A 12,438-nucleotide genomic window follows, 5' to 3' on the forward strand; every position below is an offset into this window, starting at 1 on the left:
AGGCGCGCGGGCCTCCCTCCACTGATGTAACCCTGATACCACACTATGCCCCAATCACTATTGCCGCCAGAGTGTAGACAACCTGGGAGACTGAGTTCCTGGGTAGGGAGGCCTGCGCTGAGCCCTGCAGGGAGCATGCTCCGGGCTCACAGACAACTGCGTGAGGGTGGGAGGGGGAAGGGAAAGTGGCCAGTAAGGAGAATAGTACAGAAATGGACTGGAAAGGGTTTCGCTAGTGGCTTCAGCCCTTGACTTCTGGGTCAGGGAGCCTACTCTTTCCCTGGGTGGTTGAAGTGGCCTCAGAACCAAAGCTTCAGCTGATGATAACATTTTTCAAACTCAAAAAGGTAGAGTTTATCTTCTCCCCCACCTTGTCTTAGAGGCTCCAGAAGCCTCAGAAGTATTTATGTTGTTCTGCAAGTAAGTATGAATGGCAAGACGGATGGATGCTTTATTGTTTTGTTGAGGAAGATCGATTTGTTTGTTTGTTTCTTTCTTTTTAACTGAGACTGTCAAAATTGCAAAAAGACCAAGAAATCGGCATGTGCGTCGCACAGCTGCAAAATCTCTTATTGGAGATTTTTTTTTTAAGTGTGATAAGAAATGTGTACGGCAGGAAGTGGGTAAATCTAGCACTCTTTCAGTGCCACCTGGGTGCCTGGCACTATGCCTCACAGATGGTTGATGAAAAGAGAGCAAGATATCAGGGTTTGGAGTCAGACTCTGGTTCTGGTGTTAGGTGGGATTTTGGGTAAATCACTTATATTATCAGAATCCTTGTTACTTATCTCTAAAGTGAGGCTATTAAACCACACACTACAGAGGTATGCCTCAGTATATGGCAGCTGCTCTTTACTTACAAACCTTGTCTCCCTTCCAGTCTCTGAGGTTATTGGATATAATTTATCTAGTGGAAGAAACTGAGGACTTGAGGATTGTATCACTTACCTGTATCATATAATCAGTAAGCCATGAAGGTGAGATTCAAAGAGAAGTAACTGAAGATAGTTTAAGAGGTAACATCACTGTAGACCTTGAACATTTCTGTAAAGGATGTTCTGAAGTCTACAGATTTATTTCGGAAGTTAGGCCTATCATATTTACATGAATGTGGTAATTTCAAGTCTCTCAAGCCAGGCACTAAACTGAGATCCCATCAGAAATACAGCAACAACATGGTCCAAAATATCCAAAGCAAACTTTGTCAGAATTATGTCCTGATGTAGTTCCTTCAGAATACCAGGGCACTTACACTCTAAATTAATGAGTTCCAATATCACTATGTGTTCTATTCTTATAAAGTTTAAATGTTCCAGTAAGAAAAAAAGAGTGAAACAACTTGGAAATTTTCAAGTTAAATGCAGTACCCTATATACTTTCTTTTATATACTAGTATTGAAAATCCACTACCCTCCTATACCAAGTTAAATCTGATTGTGTTAGATTTCCTAGGATGCTTGTTAAAAAAAGTTGGATTCTCAGGTCCAGCTCTTTGTCAGGTTAGGAAAAGGTCAAGGAATCTACACTAAAATCAACCCCCTTGTGAGAGGAATATAGTCCTGTCTATGAAATTAGGACCTCTATGAAGGGAAATCAGAATGGAACCAAGTTAACAACAAAAATCAGCATGGAAAGACGGTCATTTGAATTAAAACTGGTTCTAACTGAAGAGGGCAGCCATGACTTAGGCTTTAGGATTCTTACACTAAGCACTGGAGTCCTCACCTAGTTGTTCCATCTGTAAGAAATCAGGCTTAGTTCAATATAGTGAATGTCTGGGGGCTTCTGGGACTCAGGAGGTTTGATGTATGTGTGTGTGTGTTTGTGTGTGTGCGCGCACACATGTGCACACATGCATGCACTGCATGCAGAGTACACAGCATACTTGCTTTTAAACGTACTAAGTCAATTTTTAGGAGAACTCTGGCCTGAGGCATTCTGTGGAATCTTAAGGTCACGTTTACAGATTAAGTGTATCCCTTAGCATTTTATGCCTTTATGTTACCATAAAATGTGTGATTGTGAGAGTGCTTCCACCTACAGAATGTCTATAATTATGGCTGTTTCTCCAAAGGAGAATAGATTCTAAAAAAGTTGTACAATATTTCCCTTATTCATTAGCCTATAATTTGGATTTCAAACACCCCAAAAGTATTGTATGCTCTATATTGTGATGTTCCAATAATATCTAACACAGTCTTTCCCTAATGAATTATCCAAGCTAAGGCTGACCTCCTATTCTAGGGCAGCATGAAAGGCTGTTATGTTCAAGTTATTTCCCATTTTATAGTTTGTGCTGGTTCAGATTGATAGAGCCAAGTGACAAAACATAAAGCAAAATGTATATTTCATGTCCTTGATATTTATGCTTAATTTTAACCAATGAAAGTTGATTTATCTGTGTCATTTATTTATACATTTCTTCTTATATACATATTTATATCTGTAATTTGTTTATATGTTCTCAATAAAGTGATTTTCCTTATAATTATCTCTCAATAATAGCCCTAGGGTGCATTGAAGAGAGGAGATAAGAGGGGCGAAGTAACATCCATGACAATGCATTCCATATGCCAGTAACCACTCTCTCTGGTTACAAAAATGAGTCACTGTTACCTTAAGATATGAACACATTGCATTATTGGTCTCAAAAGCACGAATTTTGGAGTATACTGCATGGGGGTGTACTGTAATATTTTTAGGAGTAGATATTACCAGGGAATGCCAGGAGATGATGCATTTGTTCTAATAGTCAAAATAACTACCCTTACTTAGACATTTAAATGATTGGTAATATTTACAGTTCTTCCTAATAGTCATCACTTTTATAAAATACCGTTAAACATTTTATCCAATGACAATTTTCCTCACAATGGAGTCATAATCACAAAAACAGCATTATCAATAAATGTGGCCAGAGTTTGGTTTTATTCTTCTATTTATTATTATTATTATTCCTAATCTGAAATTGGGATAAAGAAAGAGGCCAGATACTTGTTTTTTTTCTTTCTTTGCTGGTCCTTTCCATAGCAATTTTATCATTTTTTTTATTTTCTTTTTTTTCCTCCCCAGTACTGTGATTGAGCCCAGAGGCATTCTACCACTGCACTATATACTCAGCTCTTTAATTTTTAATTTTGAGACAGGGTCTTAAGAGATTGCTAAGGCTGACCTTGGACTTATGATCCTCCTACCTCAGCTTCTAAAGTGACTGAGTTTACAGACCTGTGCCACCCTACCCAGTTCCATAGCAGTTTTTAAATAGTGTTTGTTTATATGGGAAAGGAAAAGATTAGACCAGACACTAAGTGCCATGGTGCTTCTTTCTACAGCCAGTGACTTCCGAAAGCCATTTGGCCTCCCTGAGCCTCACTTCCCTTGTCTGTTAAGATGCAGTAGCAATACCAGGTCATCTCTAAGTTTATTTCTGATGCTGAAGTTGCCTGAGTGGCCTTCCCGATGGAGGTTCTTAAGAATGTAAAGGAAACTTGAAAAACCATTTTGCTCAGTCACTTATTTTCAGAAAATAAACCCTCTGTAGTGTGTATTACTTGATATGTACTAATAGAGTGCTTGCTGTGTACACTGTTCTAAATTCAGCAGTATGCTAGGGTTAGATCCTGTCCTTTAGGACTGATTGTCTGAGACGTGTCCTAACTCCCCACTCAGTGACATTATGTTGTTTGCTTTGAATCCGTTGTGATATAATATTTATACAACATAAATTGGCACTTATACTATAAATTAGGACATTTTTCTTCAGAGAAAATTTTACTGATATAGCATTGGTCTTCACAGTTTAACCACATAACTTAATTAATCATTATAACAACTCCATCTTACCAAAAAAGAAACCTGATCACAGAGAGAGAGAGAGAGGTTATGTAATTTGTCCAAGGTTAACAAAACTGGTATGCTGGTCAGCTAAATGAATCCTCAAAAAAACATTTTCATGACTTTCAACCACAGATGTTTCTTTCTCATGTCAGATGTCCTTCATAGGCTGTTACTTTAGTCGATTTTTGTTTCATGGACAGAAGAGCAGCCTCTCTCAGGGACATGATGTTCTTCTCATGCCAGAAGGGAAAATGATCAATGGCTAGATATGCAGTGGCTCTTAAAACTTCTGTTCTTAGAGTTAAAAAAAAAAAAAATTCTGCTCACATATTATTAGTTAAGGAAAGTTTATGGGGTCAATCTGATACCAGTGGGGTAGGAAAAGATATTCCTCAGAGGGAGGAAGGGGAGAGCATATTGGGAACAATAATACAATCAACCATAGCTTAACTGGGTGATAGAACTGGGATCTGAAGCCAAGCAATCTGGCTTGAAGACCCAAGCTCTAAACAAGTAGGCCATTCTGCCTGGCACTTACAGCTAGCACATTCCAATTTTTCATCTATGTTGCATAATAGAGTGTTATTTAGCAACTCTTTAAAGGGAGTTTTTCCCTCTGACTCTTACAAAGAAAGCATAGTAGATTTAGAAAACACATGAAGTTTGTAGCCAGTAAAACACACTAGATTGTGCCACAAATAACTGTGATTTCAATCTTTATATTCACTCCTTTTCCTTCATTCCACTGGAAATTGAAGTTCACCTATTTTCATTTAATCTTTAGTACAGACGTTTTCAAGAAAGCAATTCATCAATAAATTTTGGAAATTAATCTTTGCTTTGTGTGTGTGTGTGTGCGCACGCGCGCACGCGTGTGTGCCTATGTGTGGTAGCAGGGATTAAACCTAGAGGTGTTCTACCACTGACCTACACTCCCAACCCTTTTAGTTTTTTCAGACAAGGTCTCACCAAGTTGCTCAGGATGGCCTCAATCTTACAATCCCCTCTTGCCTCACCCTCCCAAGTGGCTGAGATTACAAATGTGCACCATGGCACCAAACCAAGATAAGCTTCTGTCATTGATCCTGAAATGTGTATGGCAGAGTCATATGATATTTTTTTTCTGCCATCAATGACTTTACAATTAATTGAAGAGATTGCTTTGAAATGAGAACTAGCAATAGTTCTTCATAAGAGTAGGAATACATAATTAATTACTAACAAATGTTCCTAAAGTCCATAAGAATGCTTGATCAATCTACTTATGTAAACTATCTCTTGTTCTATAACAAGGTGATAATATTATAAGGCTGTTACAAGACTTAAGTGATATATATATATATATATATATATATATATATATATATATATATGGCTCTCATTTTTATCTGATTTATGCTATGCATTCTTTAGATTGGAAGAATTTTGTGTTAATTTCCAAATTTTTTAAAAAATAAAAGTTAATAAATAATAAAATATTACACTCACGCAATACATATAATCTCTTTGTACTGAACAATTCTGTCTTTAACTTTTTTCATTATTTTCCCCTTTCAATGACTCTCCTCATCCCTTTCTGACCACTCCCATGCTCCCTTACTGAGGAACATACAACTGCAGTTAGAATTTTGGCAGGTCCCACACAAACTGATTCTGATATCCACTATGCTTCCCCGGTGATTGACAGCTCTTTGTTTTCTCTCTAATTTCTGAGTCTGTTTCCATTCACTTGTCCCAGGGAATAGACCCATTTGGACCAGTTACATTTAGTGACTAGTTGGCCTTGAGTCCCACTTAGCATGTTTTACCTTTACTTGAAATCATTTTCTTGTTAAGTTGTAGTATGGAATGATTAGTCAATAAACTAATGACTAAAAAACAAATTCATGAATGAGTCAAGGCGGTCATTCCATCAAGGCCTCAGGTGAATGAATTAGTGCAGATCTTTGCATCAGACCCCTCTTCCTCCGCCAGCCTCTTAGTTGGAAGGAATATGGTCTTTATTGAAGAAATGCCAGCCTGTTTGTCATAATCAATTTTGGCATTTTCTTTTAGCAACAAGTGTATTGAGAGAATTATTGTCTTCAGTTCTAATAAGGCAGGGCAATATTTTGCCTTTGAGACTTCTTATGATGGTCCCTTACACATTTTCTTTTTTTTTGCAATTGAATAAGCAACTCTGAGATATTATTCTCAGCACCACCTGTGAGGATTTCTTTAGCAGCAAAGTTAAAATAAAAACAGAATTATTCTTAGGTCTTAATTGTTTATCAAATTTGATTTCGGAGTTGGAGAATGAGATTTAGGCCTTGGGTTCCAGTTATATTTTTGACACCTGCTATATAAGTCTCAGTTGGTCTTTTACCATCTTTGACAGTTAATTTACTCATCCACAGATAGAGAAGAGGAGGTTGTTAAATAATACCTGTTTCACGGTATTCCTATGAGGACTAGGTAAAACATCCTGTGTAAAAGTGCCTGTCAAAATGCCTTGCACACATGATTAATGTATTTTTAATAATATTCATTCATTCACTCACTAATTCTCTTATTTATCTTTTTTATACTCTAAAACTAGCCAAGAAACTTATTTCAAAGGAATGTTAACCCAATAGCAAAATTTCTGTGAAATCACTAATTCTATTTTTATATTGTGCTTGCCCATCTGTATAACAAAGACAAATTATTCATTGTCAAAAAATACTAAATCAGAGTTCAACTTTGAGAGCAGCAATTCATGGGAAGACTGTGACAAAAACATGGCTCATTTTAAATGGCTTTATATTGCCACTCTATGCTTCTCTACTACAAATAGATTTTCCTTATCAGCTGCCTTTCATCTGAACAATAGATGCTTGTCTAGCTGCATGAACTAAATGAGGTGACTTATCCAGAAGAACACCATTCTATTATATTGTAAGCAGGGGCTCTCACCAATCATATCCAAATTAATTGAAATGGTTATTCAATGAAACAATTACTCCCCTGAAACTGTGATGATCTCTTTTATAATCTCCAGCTAGATCCCTCTGATTTAAGATTATGACACATTATGTCTTTTTCTCTTAATAAACGGCAAGCATGATGGTTAAAGTCCTTGATGGCACCCAATTACAAGCTGAGCCATATTTCCATTTCCTGTTTGCTTAAAACAAGATCATTGTGAGGAAAAACTGACTTTTGGTACAGTGTGTGAGTGACTCCTGTTTTCTTCCTTTATTATAAGGACAGTCTGTGTCAAATATAATGCACTGGAAGATCTAAATTGTTTTTGCACATGACTTTGGAAAAGCCCTGGTTTGGGTCATGGTACTAGCATATGTGAGAAATAGGAAGTCCAGTAGTCCATTTTCAGACTATAGTATTTACTCTTAAATTTAAAATTGGATGTTAAGAAACATAGCCAGGGTGCAAATATAGCAGAATGGAAAGTTATACAATAGCACCATAGCCAATGGATGTGGCAGATCCAAAGTCCATATACCTGAACAGACTCTTGACAGGTAGGAAACAGGTAGGAAAAGGGATGGGCCTAACCAACAGGGATAAAAATCTCTCCATTAAAAAATAGTAACTTAGGTAAAGCAGTAAGAGTTGCATGCCTGTTGGAGTACATTCACCCCAAGAAGGCTTTTCTGACACAGGAGAACAAAGGGAGGTAAGAACAACTGAAAGTATATCTATTTAGGTAACCCAATAAGTCACAATAAAACCTAGGTGACATTTTGGAAGACTGTACACCTCATAGTACTCAGCCAATGAGGAACCTGGGGAGAAACCTTGGTGCTCTTGGGAACAAAAAGTTTCTTGTTACCCAACCTGTGTGCTTGCCAGACTTTGTCTGGTAGCACATCCTTCTGCAGAAATAAAGTTGCCTTCCCAAGTAACTTTTGAGCACATGCCTGATTTCTTGCAGCACTCGGATATTTCTAACACATATTAAATACTTTATGTCCCCCATTAGGTTTACAATTGCTATTTACTCATTTATTCGTTCAACAAATATTTTGGGGGGTCTCTTGTGTGCTATCCACTATGCCAAGCTTGGATTGCAATGCTAAGTACAGAACAAAACAGTTTTTGTCTCAAGGAGATTATAGACCAATGAGGAAGGCAGACAGATATAAGCACTTTGTGAAGAGCTCTCCAGCTCTATAAGAGTATATAGGGAGTCTTACCTGTAAGTGACTAAGGGAGGTCCAAGGAGGCACAACAGGGAAAGTAATAATGGACTGTAGGTTAGAAGGATGAGTGGGAATTATCTGGATGAATGAAGGAAGGAAAAGAATCTGAAGTAGAGAGAATAAAATAAATATACAAAAACACATTTGGTGCCAAGAAATAAGGATCATAGGAAGAACTGAGATGAGATCAGAATAGCTGGAATACAGGAAACATGGCGAAACATTGAAAGAGCAGAGGGTGAAGAATGTGGGCATTAAACTATGCAGTCAGATTCAAGATTTTTGGTTTTACTCTGAAAGTCCAGAGAAAGTTGAGCAATATTGTTTAAAGCACCTTTACTAATGAACAATTGACATTCAATAAAGTACAAATATTTAAAATATTAAATTTGATGTTTCAACATAGGTATATGTCCCTGAAACTCAGCACCACCAAGATTGTAAACATACCTATCCCCTTTGTGACTCTCTGAGACCTCTGCCTCCCACTCCTCCATTCCAAAGCAACCACATATCTGATTTGTAACAATAAATTAGTTTATCTTTTCTAGAAATTTATATAAATGAAGTTATACAGCATGTGCTTGTATGTCTGAGTAATTTTTCTCTCAACATATCTAGTTTGAGATTTACCCAGGCTGTTGCATGTGTCAATTGTTTATTTCTTTTATTGCGGAGTTATATCAATTGTAAAGTGGTAGTATAATTTGCTTCTCTCTGTTAATGATCATTTTATTTATTTCCAACATATAACTTCTATGAATATTTGTGTGTCTTTGTATAGACATTCTTTTTTCTATTGGAGAGGGTTAGCTTGATCACATTATAGGTATGTTTATATTTTAAAGATCACATTATAGGTATGTTTATATTTTAAAGAAACTATATTTTAAAGAACTATTTTTTAATACTGGTTGTATCATTTTACATTCTCACCAGTAGTGTATGAGAATTGGAGTCCCTTCACATCTTTGCCAACAGTTGGCATTATTGGCCATTTTAAATTTAGTTTTTCTAATAGATATATGGTAATATTAAATGGTACTTTTAATTTGCATTTACCTAATGACTAATGGTGTTTAACATCTTCTCATGTGCTTTTTTTTTTTTTTTTTGCTGTCTTTAGCAAAGTATCCATTTAAATATTTTGCTTACCTTTGAAATTGTGCTGCTTATTTCTTATGTTTGAGTTTTAAAAGCTCATTATATAGTGTGGATTCAAGTCCTTTATCAGATGTGTTATATGTATTATTTTCCAGTCTATGAGAAAATGTCTTTTCATTTGTTTGCAGTTCTTTTGGAACAGAAATTTTGAATATTGATGAATTTCAACACACCATTTTTCCATTTATGGTTCATAATTTTGTTATGATGTTTAGGATTTGTGCCTAACACAAGATCACAAAGATGTTTTCCTTTGATTTCTTCCATAAATTTTGTAGTTTTATTTTTACACTTATAATCCATTTTGAATTATTTTTATATACAGTTTAATGCAATTTTATAATAATTCTTTAATTCAGATAGTTTTAGGCCTCAAACTGTCTTTTTCTCCCCTCAGAGCTCTTTTGACTTCTTAGGTACTTTGAATTTCCATACAAATTTTAGAATAAACTTGCTGATACCTATCTCTAAAAATTTCTACTGGAATGTTAGTGACATTGAGTTGAATCTCTAGATCAGTTTGTAGATAGTGAATTTCTTAATAGTATTGATCATTCCAATGCATAAGCAAGGTATCTCTCCATTTTTAAATTCTTCTTAATTTTTTCAATAATATTCCTTGATTTTCAGTGTACAGTTCTTTTACTCATTTCATAAGTTATACAGCATGTGCTTGTATGTCTGAGTATTTTTTCTCTCAACATATCTAGTTTTATCCCCAAGTTATCTCATATTTTATGGTATTATAAATGGAATTGTTTTATTTATTTCAATTTCTGACTTCTTGTTATTAGTATATAGAAACATAATTGAGGTCCATCTCTTAATCTACATCCCGCAACCTTATTAAATTCACCTATTAGTTACTTAGCTTTTAAATTTGATTCTATAAGATCATGTCATCTGTAAACAAAAATTGTTTTCTTCCATTGTTTCTTTTTCTTGACTGTGCTGCCTTGAACACCTTGGACAGTTTGCAGAAAAGTAATGAGAAAAGATAGTCCTGTCTTATTCTGATCTTAAGGGGAAAGTATTCAGTCTTTTACCATGAAGAATGATGTTAGCTGTAGGTATTTCATAGATGTAACTTACCAGATTTAAGAAATTCCCTTCTATTTATATTTTACTCAAAAAATTTTAAATTTATGTCTTGTTTTAATTTAAATGGGAATATATATTAGATTTTGTTAGGTTTTTTTCTGTATCAGGAAGATTTTTTTTAATCTAATTAATATGGTGATTTTTGAAAGTTAAACAATCCTATACTTCTGAGATAAATCACACTTGGTGGTGATGTATCTAAATTTTAATGTTATTGAATTCCAAAATTCAAAAATTTTGTTTAGAATTCTTGCATGTATGCTTCATGAGAGATATTAGTCTATAGTATTCTTTTCTTATAATACCTTTGCCTATTTTTCATATCAAAGCAACACAGGCCTCTGAGAATGAGTTGGAAGGAACTGCCTCTTCTTCAATATTTTGGAATAGTTTGTATAAACCTGGTCTTATTTCTTCTTTAAATGTTTGGTAGAATTCACCAGAACCAAACCATCTGGGCCTGAGGTATATGAATGTCTATGTGTATGAGCAAAGTATATGTTCTATGTTCGCATGTATGCATATTTGTATGCGGGGAAAGCTCTGAATAAAGATTTTAAGCAGGAGTAGGGATGTGATTTTACATTTGCATTTCAAAAGATCATCTGGCTGTATGTGGAAAAGGATTGGAAAGGAACAATAATGGCAGTGAGCAGACCACTAAGGAAGCACTTTAGTAGGGCAGGCAATATATAATATTGATTTAGATTATAATACTACAATTAGAAACAAAGATAATTTCAAAACATCTTAAAGTAAAAGTAATAGGTATGGGCTGGGGCTGTGGTTCAGCAGTAGCGCACTTGCCTGTCATGTGTGAGGCACTGGGTTAGATTCTCAGCACCACATATAAGTAAATAAAATAAAGGTCTACCAACAACTAAAAAAAAATTAAAAAGTAATAGGCAATGATGCTGGATCATATGGGGGAGATATAAACAACATGGTTTTCTGGTCTACAAAACTGGATAATTTCTAAGGACTTTCACTGAGATATGTTACACTTAAAGAGGCGTAAAACAGAGTGAGGGGGTTGGGAGACATTGTTTCTTGTTTTGGGGGTGTTGGGTTGAGTTTTGTTGGTAAATCTGAACTTGTGCCTTTTATAACTCCAAGTTTGATACATGTTTATAGAATATAGAGTAAATTTCTAAGATAGAAATATATATTTATGAATTATCTTTGAGTAGTTATATATAAGTCTTGGGAATGTTTGATATCATCTAACCCAAGAGCATGAGAACAGAAAATTGCCTAGCATTAAATTTTCAAGAACCCTAGTATGTAATAATTTTATTTTTTCCCTTTCTTTCTTTTTAACTTCAGGATCTCTATTTTTCTCAGTAATTACTCTGTTGACTCTGATTAACTCCAACATAATACCTCCTTCTTCAAGAGTGTGGAAACCATCTAAATTGGTCCTGACATGGTGCAAGGTGGTGTTATAAAATAAATATTGCAGCCAGAAAAAAAATATAAGGACATAACAAAAGCAATATTTACAGTGCTTACAATTAGCCACTACCTTGATTTTGATAGTTATCCTTTATTATCCACACAGAATTGGTTTCAGAACCCCTTCAAATATCAAAATCCAAAGGTGTTCAAGTCCCTTTTATAAAATGGCTAGCATTTGCATATACCAATTTGCATACATCCTCCTGAATGTTTTAAATACTAAATGTTTTAAAGATTATTTATAATACCTAATACAATGCAAGTGTTATATAGATGATTGTTAACCTTTATTATTTGAAAAATAATGACTAGAAATAAAGTCTGTATATGTTCAATAAAGATTGACTATTTTCCCAAATATTTTTCATCTAGAGTTGGTTTGGATACAGATTCAGAACACATGGATACACAGGGCCAATTTTATTAGGAATTCTGCTTCATTTGTTTCCCCATAGAAATATAACATTTACAAGAGTTTATAAAATTATTATTATTTAAATATTAAAAATATTAAGAGACAAAAACCTCATGAAAGTTAAACCACAATAAAGTACCACTATGTTGTACATCAGAAGGGCTAAAATTCAAGAGAGTTGCAATTCCAGATATTTGTGAGGATGTGGAAGATCAAAAGCTCTTATATAATGCTGGTAGGAATATAAAATGCTATAAACACTTTGAAAAAGGGTTTGGC

The 12,438-nt window shown here is 34.9% G+C and overlaps 1 protein-coding gene across 1 annotated transcript in view; it reads right to left on the reverse strand.

Annotated features, from left to right (window-relative positions):
- Dlg2 (discs large MAGUK scaffold protein 2) overlaps positions 1-12,438 on the reverse strand; it is a 2,015,095-nt gene that overhangs the window by 1,183,994 nt on the left and 818,663 nt on the right. The gene's annotated exons all lie outside the window — the stretch shown is intronic.

This window comes from Marmota flaviventris, chromosome 9 (genome assembly GCF_047511675.1).
Source record: "Marmota flaviventris isolate mMarFla1 chromosome 9, mMarFla1.hap1, whole genome shotgun sequence".
In the NCBI taxonomy this organism is placed as follows: Eukaryota; Metazoa; Chordata; class Mammalia; order Rodentia; family Sciuridae; genus Marmota; species Marmota flaviventris.